General features: G+C 24.9%; 1 long non-coding RNA gene across 1 annotated transcript; it reads left to right on the top strand.

Moving 5' to 3' along the window:
* The first annotated feature begins 2,471 nt into the window (after positions 1 to 2,471).
* Positions 2,472 to 3,691, top strand: LOC126899450 (uncharacterized). The gene is made up of 3 exons (XR_007702599.1): positions 2,472 to 2,995; positions 3,072 to 3,389; positions 3,446 to 3,691. It is a non-coding gene; the product is annotated as an uncharacterized LOC126899450 (long non-coding RNA).
* The last annotated feature ends 18,213 nt before the right edge of the window (positions 3,692 to 21,904 follow it).

The raw sequence follows: 21,904 nt of genomic DNA, 5'->3' as shown, positions 1-21,904 counted from the left end.
CTGACCATCGCTCAGCAAATCCTTGTATTACGATACGGGCTCTCGATTTGTAATGACTTTATTAATAAATAATAAACTAGCGCTATCAAAACGATAAATCTATTATTAGTTATCTTACAATGTGTTGTTGCTTTGTATGGTAAAGTATGAAATTTAATTATAACTTAATAAAGGGAAGCAAAATTATACTATTGCCCCTCGATCAAATATCTGGAGGGGCAGTTGACCACTCTTAAGATTATGCCTATGTACATTTGTGTTTAGACTTGAAGAGGCGTGTTACCGAATAATAAATAAGCCAACGAGCTTCAAATACCTCCACAAAAAGCACATTCAGTTACACAAAACGACCGGTAGTCAATAAATGAATAATTTTAAAGTAAAATGTTTGTATTATATTTTTATGTTTTAATTTCCTGTATGTTCGTTTATTTCTTTTCATCGATCAACATTTATTTTGAAATTAACTTCCGTTTTAGACTTCTTATATATTAGAAAACTGATTGTTATAGTGAAAAACACTTGTAAATAAAAACATATTTTGATTTTATCACAGTAAATACATTTCCTGTGAAAATATTTTATTATACTAGTTCTTTTCTCAAATATTTCAATTATACTTTTTTTGGTTTGTCAATGAAATCTGTTTTTTTGCAGCTATTTACAATATCCTTTCAAAAGATTTTTATGTGCAAATATGTTAAAAAAATCAAATTATTCAGTCATTATAAGTTGTTAACGAAATTATACTTAAAATTGAACGGTTGCAAATAAAATTAATTTTCAATTTCTCACAAAAAAAAAAAATATATATATATATATGATGTTCAGAATATTGCCATTCAATATATTTTATAGTTTCAATTATAATAAGTATCGATTTCAAACATTTTTTATCTTACTAATTTTTAATATTTGTGTGACTGTATTAATTTATTTTTAGTAATTATTATACTTATCGTTTGTTTAATTTATTTTAAGGAAAATTTACAATTTATTATCAGTGCGCAAGTATTGTAAAGTGATTTTTGTTTTGGACAATCCATTTTTTTTTAACTTCAACTATATTTCATTTTTATTATTAAAACGATGCTGTTTTTACAAATAAAATTTAAATTAGTCTGAAAAAAAGATTTTGAAAAATCATAAAGTTTTATTCGTTTGATTTTAAAAGAACATTGTAGCAATGCTAATTTAAAAAGAAGGTTTTGCGGGCATTATTTTATTATTATAGTTTTCTTTGTTAGACTTTTTTCAAGTTGGTGGAATAAAATTGCCCTATGCTTAATACTGCGCACATATTATGAAAAGCTTTTATCAATACTGATTGTTAGATGACATAATTGTAAAACTACTGACAAAGTTTTTTCAGTTCACCATGAACAAATATATTTGTGCTAAAAAAACATTGAATTTTATAAAAAGTAATTCATTGAAACACGCATTTCTATTCAACGCAAAGTTTTCATTTTGATAATGGAGATGCTTTGTTTTTTTTAAATATACTTATAGTTTATTGAGCTGTCACGAGTTTACTATTGGAAAAACAAAATACGCCTGCGTAATAGTTTTTGGATTTATTTTTATGTGTCTAGAAATATTTGTCAAACTATTATTTAAGTAATAATGCGATCTAATTTCAATACTCCCACGCAGCATTTGTAATAGAAAATATATGGGTAAACATTTTTTTTGTTAAGAAAATTGATATATTTAAATTGTAATGTTTCATGAAATGTTTAACTTTTAATATTTAATTTTAAATATTTTTGAACATTTTACCAGAGTAATAATATAAAATGAATCAATAATAACATTTTTGAAACAGTTAAAAATAAAGTTTAACAAACACTAAAGATTAAATAGTTAATTGAACTTGCAAGTATATTGTATATATAATGGTTCACTGAAAAATGTATTGTAATTTTTAAAAAAATTTTTCATGTAGGTATTCAGAGTGGTCCACGATGTTTTAATCACTTTAGATCTATTGAATACTTTGTTATATTTTTTTGTGAGTAGTTTTTACTGATTTGGAATACGTTAAAAGTATTTTATTGAGAAAAATAATTTTTATTTTCATTTTAAATTTGGTCAAAATTTGAAAATTACTATTTTTAGCTATTTTCTTTAACAAAAACACTTTTTTCAATTGTATTACTGATTGATAAATAAACACAAATAATTTGTGTTAGTCAATTATAGAGAATATTTTAAAATTATTTACATATTATGTATACATTAGTTCATCTATCATATTTAATTATATTTAAAAAATAGTTTATAATAAATCATTTGTATTGTACACAATTCTTCCGTCTTATACAAGTATTATTAAGAAGTCGTGGCTACAAGATAAACGTTTTATGTCGAAAGCAAAAAAATTCTATCTTATTCGTATTAAAATTTATGGCGATTCCGCTGAAGCAATTGAGGTATTGTATCCAAATATTTCATCGGAACGACTGCAAACACGATTTTCCAATAGATTTATGGGAACGTAAACAACCGTGTAAATACTATTGGAGTGCAACAATTCGAACTAGTTCTATTGCCGTGGGATAATTGAAATTGCATTAGTCATATTGTATAGTGTTATGGGCAAATACGATTTGTATGAGTAATAATGCACTCGACCGGATAATCGGCGGCATCGATAAATGTATCGCATATTTGCACACTTAAAACATTTTTTATTATATAACAATGAATCTTTTTTTTTTTTTCATTGCATTATTGTTGGACGAATTTTAATTTGAACAACCCTCGTGCTGACTAAATGCACGTTTTCAATACGCGTGTTGTTAATGATAATAACACCATTTGTGCTATTATTTTGAGTGGATGTCAAACTATATTCGATTACGGGCAGGTCAATATAATAAAAATAATAATAACTGGCTAATGGGCAAGCAATAATTCATGCGGGTGTTTATTTACTAGACTCAATGCCAACTGTCGAGTATGTAAATTGGAGTCAAGAAAAACCGTTAAGGTAAAAAGTCATCGTATTCGAAGGATGGATTTTCATTTTCTACGTTATTACATCGATTGTTATTATAATGTTACAGTGCGACCTTGCAGCGGATTCAGCAGTAATCATTCAAAAAAATTAAACGGAAGAAAATCGTGATAAAAGCTTTAATAGAAGTCATTATCGAGATACTTGTTCAGTATGGATATCGTTTTAAAAATGTACCTCCATAATATAATCTAAACGCATTTAGGTTTACGAGCGAAACAAATAACGAAATAAAACCAAATCCAATGAGTTTTTCCAGTCGAGTGGCCCTCCTGAGCTGCATTATAGTCTCGAGGCTATCAAAAATTATCCACCTACACTTATCCTCGTTCGGGGCGATTACACCATAGACATTTAACTTACACAGGTACTTTGTTTTTTAACATTAGCCCTGCGCCTTAGACATTCACATCACACTTTTAGGCGTATCTTAAGACAATTCCAATTCTTGGGATCGTAAGGTTGACGGATTGTAAACGTATAACTGCAAACAATTAATTTCGAACGAATAACACAAGAGGTAATGGTCGGGTTTTAAAACAATAATTACTATGCACCATGCGTTATTGTTTAGATTAGAAATGAAATGCTTCAAAATTATTGTTTCAAGGCTTTATGTTAAATATTATTACAAAATATGTATCATATGTTCATATAATTTATTTTGCTTTCATTTATCACTCTGTGTAAATTATACACATAACAACTATTCTTTTAAATTTGGTAAAAGGTCAATCAATTAGAAAAAAAAAATCAATAAATAAATATAATTTAAAGAATACAAAACTATTAATTTTCATTATGGTTATAGAACAAGTAACGGTTTTATTTAAAATTCATTGAGTAAACCAAATCATTAATTAGATTTTATTACAGGAATGGAGGTTTAATAAATAATAGATGAGCAATAAGTATAACTAATCTGTAATCTAGTTTAATGCTAAAGTATTATTCATAACAATAGATGCATTGATATTGTATTGAATTAATGTCTATTTGGTTTAACTACCTCCTCATCATCTGTTGACATACTTCAAAGTTTAATTAAATATAAGCTAAATTGAATATACGTGAGTAAAGATGACGTATTGTTGTTAGATCAATGTAATATAAGCATTTTTTTGCGTCGAATGACATAATTAACATAAATTATATGTAAAAAATATATATAAATATAATTATAGATTATATTATAGAAATCATTTTTTAAAGAAACAAAAACATACTGTTTTAGTTGTAAATTATAATATCTTAACAAATTTTTACCAAAACACAAATAATATAATTAGTAATCAATATAAACTATCGTACACTATAGATTAAATCATAATCAATTATTGAACACTGTACTGTTTAATTGATTGTTTAATTATGTATTTCAAACTTTAGTAAATTTTGTATGAGGATAAGGTTTCTACTATACTTAAACGGAATTAAAAATATAGTGCATTTTTAATGACAAAACTTTTATTTGAATTTTTTAAAATAAGTTGAATAATTTAGAATAAGTGTAATCATCGTCATAATAAATTTATTATGTAAACTATGTCTCAAAGTAACTTTATAATTGACCCAGACGTAATCCTGTCACTAAAATAAAAGGGTTTTGAAAGTTGTACCAGTGAGATATGTAATACATCTCATTTGTAATTTATAAAAAAAACTTTACGAAAAGTTTTTTTTAGCTTTTTTTTTTGTTTTGCCAACTTTGGTTTACTGCGCGTTCGAGAAAAAATGTGAAGAGAGATATTCATATCAGCGTTATGTACAAGACTCTGACAGTGATGAAGAGCTAACTATGTTTTGAGCTTTTATTTTAAATTACTTTGATGTTCATCAGTCTAAATTATTCCATTAGATGTATTACTGTTTAGTTGACTGTAATTGACAATTGAACTGTTTCTATATTTTTTTTAAAACCCTGTACATTCTAATAGTTGTAACTAATATCATTTTCTATCTTTAATAAATAAAATTTTCAATTAAACAAAGATGTCATGAATTTAAATGGTATAGATATATTCAATAGATTAATTCATTTGGATGACTTAAAAACTGTTTGAAAATCTAAGAACTCATTAACAATAGCTACTTCACAATTTTTAAGTGTCGAGCGTTTCTTACAACGTGATGAGTCATTGACGATTAATTATGTCAACTTTATAAAAAAGTATCTTGAAATGGATCACATAATAATCAACATAGAAATGAATGTTGAAGGAAGAAGAGGTAGAAGAAGACTAAAAAAATGATGAAGGCATGTTATTGAATACCATATGAGAACTGCTAATGTGTGTGTAGATTATAAAAATGATCACGTCAAGTGGAAGTTTAGGATAAGGATGGCCGACCCTAAGTAGTTGGGACGAAGACAAGGAAAAAGAAGAAGTATGAATATTAAAATTAATTTGGCTGAAAATTAAAATTAAAATTTTGGCTGACTTTTAATTTTCTTTTTTTTTGTAAAACTAAATAATTTAACAAATTGATATTTATAATTATCGTGTTTTTTTTAGCACTTTGATATTCATTGTCATCATCACTAATGTTTCTTTTTCCATTAGAATGATCTGTATTCGATTTAACTGAATTTTGCCCAGCCACTCATTTATTTGTTAGTGAGTTTAATGCAGTGGTTTTATACTCAACGCTTGCTTTTTCTTTGCTTTTTGAATAAATAGAGCTTGGTTTTACTACAAGCTGTCCACCAGATGTATTTTTTGGTTTGTTTAGTTTGAACGATTCATACTTGTTACGTTCGAAGTTAGATTTTCTGTTATATATATTAGATGAAACAATATGTAAACTTAATTAATCTTAATATGCAATTATACAAGATAAATTCAGACGTAAACGCAAAATTAATTTACTCATAGCAAACTTAATTGAAAAATTAAATTTTTTCTATTTAAGTTATATTTTACTGTTTTCAGAGTATAAATAATAATAATTCATTTTTAACCAATTTTTATTTATACAAATTATTAATCTAATCAATTAATTATTTTCCCTATACTAAAGAATATACTTTCTCTTTTGGATTGAATAATATATTATTTAATAAAAACTAATTAATAGTTTCAATAGATAATTTATAAAAATAATATAATATTATAAAAATAATTATCGCGTGGGGTGTGTTGTAATTATTCAATATAATATATGTATAAATATAAATAATTTGTTAATTTTAATATTTTTTATTTATCATAAGGTAATTTTTTGTTCATTCTTCACAAAAAAAAATTAAGTACAGATTTTAAAATTATTTAATATAAAATTATATACGTTTACATAAATTTAAAAAAATCTAAAAATTCTTGAGAAAATAGTATAAACTCTTATTTTAATAATTCATTATACTTCATTTTATTTTACAATAGTGAATTAATATCAAAATAGTTTATAGTGGCAATTTTTGAAAATTTCAAATAATAAAAAGTAAGTTTTTGAACTCATTTTTAAAAATACATTCACCAAAAAAATTCGTATGTCAGTTTTTATTTAAATTTCTTAGTGAAACTGTATATTATTCATTTTGTGAGCTGAGTTCAAGATGTTACTTGATAATTGTTTAAACGTTTTTTAATAATACTTTTGTTCTTTCGTCAGGAATCTCAAAATGACGAACTACATTTCCAGTTGAAACTAAATTCTGATTTTTTTTGCTTTTGTTCTTTTTTTTAAGACAGAAGTTGTAGCTTGGTTATTTTATACATTTAATTTATTTTAACTGTACAAATTACTTTTAACAAGAGTTTAGAAGGCCCGTCATAATAAAGTTTTTTGAATGATCAAACAATTTTAATTTTATTCAGTTGAAATAAATAATTTTTCAAAGTGCTCTCAAAAAAATCATGTTTCCTTTAAGTTTATATTGTAAATAATAAAATAAAAATTTTTAATTTACTTTGTTATAATTGTTTTTTTTTTAAATGCTTATTTTCCCTAACGATTGAATATTAGTATAAATAGACTAAATATAATATACTTTATAATTTAATGTAAATTATTATAAATATTTTACAGAGGTAAATTATTAGAAAATTATCTTAGACATTTCCTTTTAAATATAATTCTGAATTCAGAAAAAATATAAGAATATTATGATAATATATACATTGTGATACCTTCAATAATTAATGAAAAATAAAAGTTATATCTCCTATATGAATCGTTTGTAAAATACATCCTATGTAATACAAAATTATTCAAGAGGTATTGTGTACAACTGTAGCTGTAGTTTTTTATGATATCTCGTTCATAGTAGAATTTTAAACGTTTATAATAATTGTGTTTAATATTGTATTAATATTAATATTATTAAGAACCTTCTATGTAATACTGAAAAACCTCTTATGTAATTTTAGCAAAACATCTTAACTAATAAAACCTGTCACAAAATATTTAAAATTTATACAATAAATCTATACGTATTAAGTTTTTTAAAAACAATTTGTTATATGATTTTACAGTTTTTAAATTTATTTTCGTTAACCATTGACAATATGTGATTTTTAAACGTATTTTGTGTTTCGTGAAAAATCAGGTTGTAGTATGTGTGAGGTTTTTACGTGGCAACGACGATATACAGTGTGATTTATTAAGAATACTATTCCTATATTTTTGATAAATAATACATTTTCATAAAAACTGATTTAAAGTTTACTTATTTGTATAAACCATTGTAGGAATTTAGTTTATTGTAAAAATAATTCTTCCTAAAAGGTATATTTTTGGTGTAACTTTCAGAGTTAAATGAGAACCTATTTATTTTTGCTAATAAATAGTGAAAAGTCTAAATAAAACTTTGATTGATCGATAAGAATTTCTGTAATATTACTTTGCGAGATATTAGTATGATTTAGAAAAGTCAAGGAGCGGTGGAGTGTTTAATTTTTTACCACGATACACCGATAAAGATTCTTCAACATTATGAATCCGCTCGCCTATAACTAAAAATTATGATAACTCGTATATTATATGGTTATAATATATATATTATATATTATAACAAATGTAATAATACAAAATTAGTTATTTACCAGTCATAGTTTTATTTAGACAATTCTTCATTTAGTTGTACTAAAATACGAGCAATAATAGCTTTCTGTTTAGTTTTTAAAAGTACCCATAAAAATCTATCGTTAGAAATAATTTTTTCTAACAATCAACTTGGTTCCATGCTTTATGAAAATAAGTAGATATTTAATCAGTACATTTTTATGAAAAAATCATCATTTAACGAAAAATTGGAAGTAGTATTCTTGCATTATATTACACTATAATATTATATAGTATATAGTATTTATAATATATATATATGTAGTATATATCAATACGTTATAAGAGCGATAACTTTACTCTAAGGACTACTTCTTCCGTCTTGTTATAAAAATACTGATATCTTTTAAAATACTAGTTTAAAAGTTGTCATCGACCAGTAGTTTTCATAGATAAATCATTTTTAGTTTATAAGTTGGTAAAACATATATGTTTTCAATTAAAAATTACAAGTTGATAACAACGTTTTAACGGGAAAATTATAAACGTAGGATACTATTAATGTCTGACATGAAAAATTACATGTTTTATATTTTTAAGTATGTAACATGAGTCATAATTAAAGAATCACTTTGAGTATTGTTATTGTTATATATAACTATATTTATATTTATCTACATCGCGTTTAATAATTTATTTTTAACTCAAGTTAACAATGAATTACATTAAAAGTTTTTATTTATACTTAGAAAAATTAAAAAAAAAATTGTACACGAACGTAAAAATAAAATTTGTGTACAAAGTATGAATAAATTATTGAACTTTTTAATTGCATTAGAAATTTAATTGCAATAATATTTAATTTCGTTCTTGTGTATCAACTTACAAAAGCATAGTAAGCATAACTAGTAACTTACTATGAAAGTTACTAGTTATAAATTATTAGTGTCGACATATTATCTAGATAACGTGTCTACTGTTAAACTTGTATGTTTTTTATATTAATTATATTGTTGGAATTGATATATTAATTTTTTTTTTCATTTATTCGTTGTTGTTAATGTTTAACAACATAAAAAAATTCTTTCTACTTATGACACATTGTAAATGTTAGCTATGAGCACTTTATTTAAGCTGTAGATTTTTTTATTTATATTTTAATATCTCCTAAGTAACTCTTTGTAACGGAGAATACCGATTCAACTCATGGTATTTAACTTGATAATGGTTAACTAGGGCAAGTGTTTATTTTGACTGTTAAAAATTAAATACTTATGGTATTTAATATTACCAAAATATAATATTTTGGTTTTGAATTTTAAAATTCAAATCTAATAAAATTCAATTTTTCAAATCATACATGTCTATAAAGCAATACCATTTGAAATTTTAGTACTCCAAAATAAATAGCTTGAATAATTTCTCAATAATCATACATTAAAATTTAAATTAGGAATAATCCTAGTTTGCTTTGAAAAAAGAATTTTTGAAAATTTAATAGTTATTTTGAACTATTATTTAATTAACACTTTATTCGTTTTTAATATATATCACGAATTTATTTTATTTTATAATTTTTTCAATATCTAAATTAATTAGTGTCCGTAGATCGTACAAATTAGTTAAACCATATCGAATTTTCGTCTTATAAATTTATTTTAAGTTTTTTGTTCACCTTGATATCTATTCTTGAATTCATTAAAAGTATTTACTTCCTTGAAAAATCCAACAATAATCCTTAAATAGTAACTTCGACACCAAAAATAAATAAATGATAAAAGTAGGTCACCGTTTATGATTGGGTCTATTTGAGTAAATAAGAAGGTCTAATTTATTGTAGGCTTAAAAAAATATTGTAATTAGCCTGTAATTACATCTATTATTCAATATAACAATATAGTTTTATTGTTACATATAAATTACGTATTCAAAATTACGTTTTGAGTACAAATTTGTTTGTACGATAAGATAGAACATAAATATTTTTATTGACGTTTGTAGGTGTGAAATTAACCATAGAAAATGTTATAATTGTAAATTAATACTTTGTATAATTTTCGTTTTAGATAATATTAAATATCGGTCTGTAAACAGTGTATTACACCTATCTTTGAAAAGAAATTTATAAGCCAAGTAACTTATTGGATTTTTGTGCTATTTAATTTAGAAGACAGTGTCAAATCTTTAATAAATAAAAATAATGACCACAAACATGTGTAAAAACCAGAATATTCTATGTAATGTCTATTATTATGAAACGAAATAAATGTTACCAAGTCGACATGGGGTCTTGGTTAAGACTTAAAAGTATTAAAAAAAATTATGTACATGTTTAAATATTTACTAAACAAATATTTGGGTAATATTATTTTTTTGTAAATTACTCAAATGACAGTAAAAAATTAATATAAAACTTTTTTTATAATCAAATTATGCAACTTTCTGTTTTTTGATTATATTCTTTTTATATTTATTCAGAGATACTGTTTGGCAATTACATCCTAAAATAATTTATATAATTAGAAAACATTTTAGTTTTAATGTAACAATATTGGAATCCCATTATTTGAAGGCGGCCGAATAAAATTTTGGGATAATAATCACGGAGACTTATATAGTGTTCCTAAATATTCTTGCACAGTTCGCACGAAGCTTTGGCTAATGTCCAAAAGAAATTAAAAAATAATCACAACAACCAACCGATTAAACATAAAACATGTTGCCGTTCGGATAATTTTCCTGTTGCAGGTTTCATCGATTGAAAAGGACAACTCGTTTTCAAATAATTAAGTAATAGTAATAAAATAAAAATCTATATGAAAGTAAACTATATGGCTGGTTGAAAATAAAAGATATATTTTGTATTTTATTTGCATAATATTTTACTCAAAGAGTTTTTTCACGCTAATCCGACACGCGAAAAATGTATGGACAATTGTATTCATAGCCATTTATGACAATGTAAATCCTTTTTGCGTAAGTAACTGCGATTAAGGTTAGATATTTAATGTTGTATTTATAAATTAGGAGCGCACGAACACACTAGTAATTGTAAAAATGCCTTTAATGATTCCATTAGAAGTACTAATTCAATTCAAAGTCCAAGGATACTGAGCTGTTCAATTCTATTTTTTTGGACTTGTTTAGTTTACAAAAAAAAAAAACTAAATGATCAAATGGTACGAAAAAATTTTGTGAAATATAAAATATGAAACTGTTTTAATTTGGTCATTAAATTTTTTTTATCAAAAATGTAGGAGGTAACATAAAAAAAAACTTGTACTTAAATTATTTAGTGGATTACGTTACGGTATGAAGTACTAAGTTATTAACACTGCTGCTCTAATTTACTTATCCTACTAACACATTTTTAGCAATTGCAAACAATTTATATCCAAACGCGTTAAGATTTTTGGCAATGAAAATAGTATAGAACCTTAAAACAATTTATATTCGTGCAGCGCAGTGACGTTCTCAGTGTTTCATAAAGGGAGGAGATAAACAATTTTTTACTATTCCCTCCAAAATACATCTTTACCATATATTTATTTTCATCATAGCAGGTTCTAGCCCCCATCCCAACCTTCGTGAGAACCCCCATGGTGCAGCCTGTTACGTTTTAAAAGTATCAATACGCTCTATCTTTTTTTTTAATTGTAAAAGCTTGTCAAAAATTTAAATAAGTATTAAACAATCGTAATGGATAGTACTTCAACATCCATTCACTCCAGTACACCAAGTTGGAGTGGTTGTATAAACATAAATTAGAAAAATCGAGTAAACATTTATTCTTTGGAACAATACTAATCATTAATTTTTTTTTACTGAGGCAGCTATTATTACAATTTAACTTGTATATAGAATGTTATAAATCATAAAATGTATTCGTTATTCATTGTTGATCGAATGATGTATTACACAATCCTGTGTTTTGCTATTATGTTTGCATTTTTGTATGATAATGACTAAAATTTATTTTCATTAATCTTTAGTTATTGACTATTATTTAATTTTTTTTTCCTTGTCTTGAAAAAACAATTTTTTTATGTTATATTGGTATAAAAGCATAAATATTTGTACAGTATTAATATAGTAGCTAATTATCAATTTAATGATAATTCCATATATTTATATTTACGTGTATGATTACAATTACCTTTTAAAATAATAATAAAATTTAAAATTACTGTCATTAATTAACATTTCAAAAATCAATAATTACATTTTTAATTTACAAGTACCCATCAAAATATTTAATAAAAATTGAAAGCAAAACTGCTATTGCAAAACTATAACTTGTCATTTTGATTTTTTTATTATTAAGTAACACAATTATGGATAAATATCATAGTGATAACTATAAAAATATAATTTTTTGCCTACTAAAAACCTGTTTACAGTAATTAAGGTGTCATATAAATATTTTTATTGTATTGCAACACCTCATAAAGTACTATTAATACAAATTACAGTGTTTTAGCATTAAAGTTTATGATTAAAATGGGAAATTAAATTTTGGCAATTATGCAACATTGTGTGTGTGTTTTGAAATTCAGTTACAATTTTATTAAAGGTAGATTTTTTAACAATATCCAGAATTTTAGTGAAATTTTATTTTATGTCTAATCATAATTAAAAAATACAATATAATCAATACAAAATATAATAATTAATTTAACATTAACGCGATTATTGGAATTGTAATAGAAAATTTTTTTTAAATGTAACCAAGCTTTTAGTAAACTTTACTTTTTTAAATAATGCCCGAATTATAATGTTTATAAATTAAACGATTTTCATAATTTATTTAATACTATAGAATCTTGAAGTTTTATGAGAAGTTTACATATTTTTATCCTGAATCAGCGTTACTTTTTTCTCACGTTATTCTCTTTGTAACAAGTGAGAAAAACGCTCCTCTAAAATTCTCTTGACTCAGGAGTTTTTGATTATTTGATCGGTGAGTAATAAAAATAAATCACATATCTATTGGTACGTGTCTACTACCTTTAAATTTATTTTTACGTTTATTCTTTTGCATCGCCTACAAACAAAACCCCCTTTTTTACGGCCAATAGGTAATATAATGTTATGAAGGTAGGAAATCTTATTTTTACCTTTTACCTAAGGAAATTTTTTTGTCTTAACAATACTAAGGGTTTTTTGAATTTTGTTTCGAATCTACATCTATATTTTAGTTCATTTAGGTTTTTGCAAATTAGTATAATTTTATAAAGGGTTTACTTATTAAATTTCGAAATGAAGTTTGCTAAATTTATTTGTCTAAAATTCAGATTCAATCGTTTACAACAAAATATATAAATTGTTAAAACGTTCGATAAAAATTACTAATAATTTGTTGGCCTACTCCAAAATTATTTAAAAAAAAGAAAATTTCATTTTTATTTTTGTACTGAAAGTTAATTTTGTTTTACTAAGATAAGTAATGATAATGTAATAATAGAAAACTATTAAAATTAGTTTTATTTCTTACCAACAAATGGTATAAAAATTTGTTGTGGCCTCCAGAAATTTTATACTTACCTTCTGTAACAGTGTAATTTTATTGATAGATTAAACACTACAAGTGTGTTGATTCTTGTGCGTGTCAATTGAATCAAGGAAAATAAAAAGTGCTTCAACTTCACAAGTGTTGAGCGCATAAATAACATTCAGTTTTCTTTTAAATTACCTATTCATCGTGATCTATGGCCATAAAAAGTCTTCTAGTAGCAACAGGATATAAGTGTTGAGGTTCATTTTAATAGCAAATTATAGACTAGACTTGATATTTATACGCATGCAGCATGTTAAGTTTAAGTGATAACCGTCGAACATGTGTGAAATATATGACCCTTGGCATCTGAAATAATTGTAAAACTACATACAATAAATAGAATGCTCGATCTATGAATACTTAAGTACTCTCGATAAATATCTATGATGTCATGGATACGTGTATATGAGTTACAATAAAAACTTATCGATTAAGTTGATTTTTGAGTTTTCTCATTTATAAATATGCTTATGTGTTACTTAACTCTCGGATAGCCGAATTTTAAATATGCGAATTTTATTATTATTGAAAATGTTTACATTACATAAATAATAAAATTGTATAAAAATAATAATTAAACATTTTTTGAGTGTTAAAAATATAACTAACTTGTCATTTTACACGTACACACACATTTTTTACAATTTACGAATTTTAATAAATAATTTATTTTGTAATTGATTATTTTTTAGTACACAACATAGTATCACTTTAATTACAATATTTAATTAAATATTATTTAAATACTCAATTCTCAGCATGTTGTTATCATTTTATTCGAGAATTATTTAGAAAAATTGCCGTAGCTCAATTGTAGTAATCGATTTCTATACGCAGTTGCATTACATGTATATTTTATAGTACAATTTATTAAATTGGCTGATAAAATAAAATAATAAATTTCTAGTTGTCATAGCTTTTTATAGACCATATACAGCTATCAAATATCATATACAGAAGAAAGACGTCAAACTAGTTTTAATTGAATTGTAACTCTGTAGTATAAAATTTCAAAAAAGAAAAATTAGGAATTAGTGAACGTCGCCAACTAATTTATTAACTTAACGATAAAGAAATAGCAGCTGATAAATTAAATGATAAAATTATCTTTGAATTCATTTTTGACATTTAATATTTGACCAATAAATAAATAGGTTCATGTCTCCGAACAATTCATTTAAAGTCCTTTAAGCGTTAAATATGTTTTACGATTTAACTAATTATTAATACTAAATTGAATTAAACAAACTTTTTTCTCTCTTTGTCAAGATGATTTTCCTATAATTTAAAAATTGTATGTAAAAAATAGTGATAATCAAATTTATTATTGCTGACAAATATATAAAATTTTTAAAATAATTCTTATATTTTTACACATAATAAATGTAATATAAGTATTCAAGGTCCGGAAAATTTGTCGTATTACCGAGGTCAAGTTTATAGCATAATTTAATTATAATAAAATAGCAGGTGCACATAATCGATTTCGCTGTTTGCGCTCTAGTAACGATATGTCAGAACTTATCTCGACAAGTTGTAGTATGTTGGAGAATAAAGGAACAATTCAAAGATGCAGTATCAGTTCAACGCATCTAAGTATATCACTCTGATAAGTACTTGTTAAACTGTCGCGTTTGCTTATATGTAAATCGTGAATATTATAATAATAATTACCATTTTGATGAGATTCCAGATTACCACCGACATTTGCCGAGACAATTGTGTTTAATTAAACACCTGGCCTTCCGAACTGGAAAAGTTCATAAATGGATTGCTTTGCTCGTATTTGATCGAATGATATTTGTGAACTTGCAAGGTCTCGTGTATATTGACCCGGTCGTCTTTAAAACTTATTGATCTCTAACATGTTGTGGTCATGTTCTAAGCAATCCAAGTTTTATCGACATTTCACGATCAATGAAGATTTATATTCTCATTTCCTTTTGTAGGTCTTTTCCCTTTACCTTCACCTATTTACACACTGATATACACAGCACTGCAATATTTTTATAAACATTTGGTTGCGCTTTATTTAATTAAGTGTTTAAACACGATTTTCATAAAATATCATTATTCACAAAACATTTTACACGAGTGCTTTGATGTCTTTGATGAAAAATTATCTTAGTATAAAGGAAAAAAAATAATGTTGGGAAAGTATAGTTCAGACTTAAAATGGGTTCAAAGTCAGAAGAAAATAAATACTATAAAAACGTAAGTTTTTAAGACACATGTTTCAAAGGTGTTTAGCATGTTAAGCGAATAAAAAATAATTACTTGCAAGCATTTACAAGATGATTTTTCTCGCGAAAAGTATTTACTTTAGAAAAGTTTCTTGAAGTTTTAATGAACTTAAATGAACATTTAAGGAAATCCTCAAACAATGATATATATATATATATATTAATAAGAACTTAGATGAGAATAAGTATAATAAAACTTAACTATGAAAATTTACATGTTATGTGAACCAGTACTGGTTCTACACAAGGGTATCAGTAAGCTGCACTGTAAGAATTCGTCTAAAAAAATTAGCATATTTTTAATGAACATGTTAATTTTACATATGAGTACTCTAATTTTGACAAAAAATATCGAATATTCATTCACAAATATAACATTTTTATTACTAATTATCCAAATTTTTTCTTATATTATATACATTAAAAACTTCCAATATATGTATGTATAAATTCTATAGTAGAAGCTGTTGTTTCTAATGTGTTTATTAGCTCATTTAATAATGTCTAAAATAACCTATGAGATATATTTTAAACACAAAGATCGTAATATGATCATTGTTTGTGTACTCTTAGTGTTTTTTAACTGGATTTCCCGTTCTTAATTATGTTGTCCAATACGACATTTTGATGAAACAATACTTTTTAACTTACATAACGTAGAGAAGTCTTAACAGATGGTGTGTCTCAATATGTTACGGATAATAACTTTATGTATAATCTTCTTACCGATACTAAACCATCATAAAGTATGACATTGTTGATTTGCGATCTTGATTAGAGAATTAATGATTAAACAAGTTAATCAAATGGCAAGTTAACTATTGTATTCTTATTGATAATTTTTATTTTTATTATTATAAATTGTAGTTGACGATAATAAATTATTGTTATTTCCAGGAGAAGCGCTCAAAATTTTCTTTCTCGATCCCCTAGAATGAAATTATTAAAGTTATTATTAAACAAGATTATAAAATACATATAATATTAGTTGATCGGTAGCTTACGATATTTTAAACTTTGAATAAAAACACTTTATTTTTATTCTATAATATGGACTGTATTTTTTATTTTATATCTTTTACATTTTATATACGAAAAACTATAGGTGCGCGTAAGTGAGCCGGACTCATCATTCGCTGTCCNTGAGCTTAATAATTTTCGTTTATTTTTTAATAATTCTTCTGGTGGCTAACACTTAACGGCCTATTAATATCATAAAATAAAATCCTTTTGACCTTTATAGTTCTTAAGAAATGTGTAATATTTAAAAAATTGTACAAAGTTAATATTTATTTCACGTAATATCAAGAAAGGTTAATTGTTATTCGACCTTTAAAATAAGAGTAAAAGACGGTCAATTAATATAGTTAATGATGATGCACGAAATATAAAAAAAATTTACTTAAATGTTAGTATTTTAGTAGTTGAGAGAGTATTAATATATTTTGAAATAATATTTGTGCTAGAAAAGTCTGAAATTCTTGATAAATATACACAATAATATTAATTATTAAACTTTATTTTAAGGTCTGAATAGAATTAGTGATAGTCATTAATTAAGATTTTCCTATAATCAGGAACAAAGTTGTTCATTGTGTTTTAAATATTCACTTTTGTATATTATTGCCCGAAGGAGATTATTTTCAAGGATTTCTTCAAATAACTTAAATAATGTCTAGTTCGGTATACCAAAAATCGTGTCTAGTTTAAATTTCGACACTGTTTTATAAATGTCTGTTGTAGGCGGGTATACCCAATTTAACTACTTTTTAAAGAAAAAAAATTATCGTCAAACTTTTTAGATATATGTAGTAGTTAATTTTTTTTTAATTACATATTGCTTTTATATTGAACTAGATAACAAATAATTATTCTAGTCATTATTACTATAAAAAAAAAAAACCTTAATTAAAATAAAATAATGAAAATTCGAGGTCATCATTTGAACGTTGAATTATTACAAAAATCTTAATAACGCAAATGTGAAATTGCAGAGAATGCTTTGCTTGTGATGTTCAAAATTATAATTTAGTACATGACAAATCCTTTTCGTGCCATTATTATATCGGGATTAAGTTTCTAGACTTATTACTGCACAGTTATTGCTCGTTTGAACATGTTTTCTCAGTGGAAACATAACTCTAAGCTTTCCATTGAAACAGCGAATAAAGCCAGTGGGAACTTGGACGATGGGATCAACATTTAATAAAGTCTGCGAAGATTATAACATTTCCGACTGTCATAACGTGGCGGCTTCGTCATTCATTTCATATTGTTACGGCCGCATGTGATGACGGGGTCCTTTTTTTCGGGTATTACAATTTTTGTTCTATTACACTTGACACTCCAAATGCATTAATCATGTTTTGTCTTAAGGATATAAATTAATTACCACCCGGTCGGTGACGCCGTGCGATTGTCGATCCGTCCGCATTAGATACTAAACTCAGCACACGCACGGCCGATATGTCACAACGTATACTTTGGATTTCATTGTATCTGATCTAAGCATACATTTATATTTAATTTCAATCACACGATCTGTTTGCATTCACAAAATACAGGCAAACTCGCGGAGCAATCTGTGCCCTAATGTTTTAATACAATTATACATTATATTATTTACACTTCCGGTGTCACCAACGCCTTAGACGTCATAAACGTCCCTATAGGTTTTAAAACGGATTGACGTCTGTATAATTATTATTATTCAATATTCAACACCATTACATACATAGAACGTAGAGAAGGTGACTATTTTAACGCACAGCGTGTCATGTACATGAACCTTGTCGAAAATTTATAACATTCGCATTAAAACATTCATTAAATGTTAATTAAGAAAAGCTTTTTCGAAACATATGAAAACTAATCATGGATAATTAATGTATTAATGTTTCGAGTGGCCATATATAATTAATATTCTACCATGATCTACAAAAAACAAAAAAATTGACTAATAAATAATGTATAAAAGCTAAAAATAGCTAAAAGCTCTTTTACCACCAACAATCAATATACGAAAACTAATCGAAATGTTTTTATTGTATGGTTAATTCATCTCTATAAAGATGTTACTTCGTGTATGATATTATACGCTGAAAGTCTTTTATGTACTAGAAAGTGTGTGATGCCGTTATACTTTACATTCGGAGCATCCGGTAGTAACAAATAATTTAAAACGCGAAATAAAGTATATTTGAATCTTTTTTGTTTTAAACATTTTTAAAAGTTTCCAGGCAAAAAACTTTTTTAATGGTTACAGTTTTATTTCAGTTATAATACTTGGAAAAGTATTTTCCATTATTACGAGCATTTTAAATTATCTTTATAGGACTACATATTTTTACTTATCAACTTGTAGTTCGCCGTATTATTAATACAGAAGAATTCGCCGTTAAAATTAAATTACAACAAAATGTGTATACCGTTTTTAGTTTAAACTTTAAATAAAAAAATTACGATTTAAAATAGTATCTTTAATACACTATTCTGTGCATTCCACAAGTGTAACACAATCGTTTGATTTTAACCTATTCAATTTACTCTCTTAATTTAACCAAACACATCTTTGCTAAGTGACGTCAGACTATATGAATCGGGCGGCGGAAGACCACCACATTCAGATACCCGTTGTGCACAAGAATCACATTTTTCATTAGTATCACCCATGGAGATAGTGTCTCTTCCATTGAACAATATTATTAAATCATTGAGCATTATAGATTGTACGATTTACTTATACTCATGAACCGCATTCGAGTATCATTTTTGAAATATAACATGTTTTTCCGTTTATATTAATATTATTTATGGCTGAACTTGGACATCCATATCTGAGTACACAAGTCCTTAAGTATTTCTTTATCGAAGCCGATATATTATGTTTAAGTTACGAATGTCATGTTTTGTAATGTAAACGATAAATACAAGTTAATTTTACAACTTATTTCTTTGGAAATCGTATTTGTTTAAAATATTATATTTGTATATTAATAAACTATTTAACTATGTTAACTAATATTCCATAAATAATCAATTTAAAAAAGTTGTTAATAGAAAAAAAAACGTTTAATCGATAAAAATTAGGATTCCTCAATGCCTTCAATATCGTCGAATTTTTTAAGATATCCACTAACCTATTAATATCTCCGTGATATATCGTAAAAATAATGAATTTTACCACTTCTGGCAATTCATTTTTAATTAGATGAAATGTGCATAGTATAGTATTAGAGCAATAACAATTACGTGATAATCCATACGAAATTTTTCGTAATATTATGAAATGTTGAGTAGAGACCAAAGAAAATTGTAAATTTATTAATATAAAGTTTTATTTTTAAAACAAAGATAAAGGCACTTTATTATTTTAATAATTGTTGTTATTGCAACTCTCAAAAAAAATTTTGATTTATAGTATCTGTTTTTACATGAAACAAAACGAATCTTACTGCAAATTTGCACAATTGCAATGAGGCTCAAATCACTTGCTCTCTTTATCATTAAAAAATTATTTCACTTGTCAAAAGTTAAAATAAAACAAAAATTGTAATTACTCATGGAATCAACCCAAAGTCTATAAACTTTATTATCAAATATGTATGATAGTTTAACTTATTCATCTAAGTTAAATGGTTTGTAGGATTTTTTGTAGAAAGCATTTTTTTTGTATAATGTTACTAATTAGATTATGTGACTTAGATGGCAGACATTTAACGATCTAATCTTAGTTATAAATTNGAAAAAATACTAATTAGATTATGTGACTTAGATGGCAGACATTTAACGATCTAATCTTAGTTATAAATTTTAAAATATTTCTAATGTATGTCTTATCATGGAATTTTAGAGTATAAGAAACAATATAATTTAGGTCTTATATGACATTTTTAAGTGCAGAAAGTCTTAAAAATAAAGGGTGTTGTAAGCTGTTAAAGTTGCAGAATTTCATACTTCAAATAATATCTTAAATAACATAAAGTCAATACAACAGAACTAGGATAGAAAACAAAATATGTGCTATTGTGAGTGAAAATGCACTCAATATTACTAGAGTCATTAAAAATTAAGAAAAGACAATTAATATGATATTTAGCATATAATATACAGCTTCTGATAATGCAGGACATTAAATACTTCAACTAAAGTCTTAATAACTAAAATAAAGACCTTTTTGTTACATTTTTATAGTATTTTATCACTTTCGATGGCAAAATTTAAGAAGCCAAATAATTTAGTATTTTTTTAATTATCAAAACTTAAAAAAACATAAAAATACTCAAAATTTAAAAAGCCTTAGAAATGCTTAAAATTTAAATAATCCATAAAAATAACAAAATTTAAGAAGCCATAGAAATTCTTAATATTTAAAGAACCCATAGAAATACTAAAATTTAAGAAGCCATAGAAATGCTTAACATTTATAGAAGCCATAGAAATTCTTAATATTTAAAGAAGCCATAGAAATTCTTAATATTTAAAGAAGCCATTGAAATACTAAAATTTAAGAAGCCACAAAAATGCTTAACATTTAAAGAAGCCATAGAAATTCTTAATATTTAAAGAAGCCATAGAAATACTAAAATTTAAGAAGCCATAGATTTTAGAACAATAATGTGAATATTTTATGTTTGAATATGCTTAAATTTTTAAATTAAAATGATAAAATATGCATTCCTAATTTTAAGAAACTTCAAATAAATTATTGCTAAACTGACGTCAAGACTTGTTATTAGTCGATTTTTATTGATTACTATAAGTAGAAAGTCAACATTTTTAAAGTTAAAGAGAATACTAGTGCTATAATTTAATAAAAAAATTTTATTAAGTTTTTCAACATTTATTGTTTTCACTTTTATTTAGAAAATTATTATTCAAATAATGCTGTGCCAGTTAATTATACATCGTGATTATATATTTTATTTAATTATAAATTCAAACACTAAATATTATTTATACTGAAATATATACATATATATATATAAGAATGATTTAATTATGATTATTTTCTGTAAATAAATTAAAATGTTTAAATTGAAAACTGCTTTCCTGGTATTGCGCTTTGGGTACTAAATA

Source organism: Daktulosphaira vitifoliae, unplaced genomic scaffold, assembly GCF_025091365.1.
Source record: "Daktulosphaira vitifoliae isolate Bord-2020 unplaced genomic scaffold, ASM2509136v1 Scaffold_1, whole genome shotgun sequence".
In the NCBI taxonomy this organism is placed as follows: Eukaryota; Metazoa; Arthropoda; class Insecta; order Hemiptera; family Phylloxeridae; genus Daktulosphaira; species Daktulosphaira vitifoliae.
Note: the sequence above shows the minus strand (reverse complement) of the source record. Positions and strands in the feature narration are given on the sequence as shown.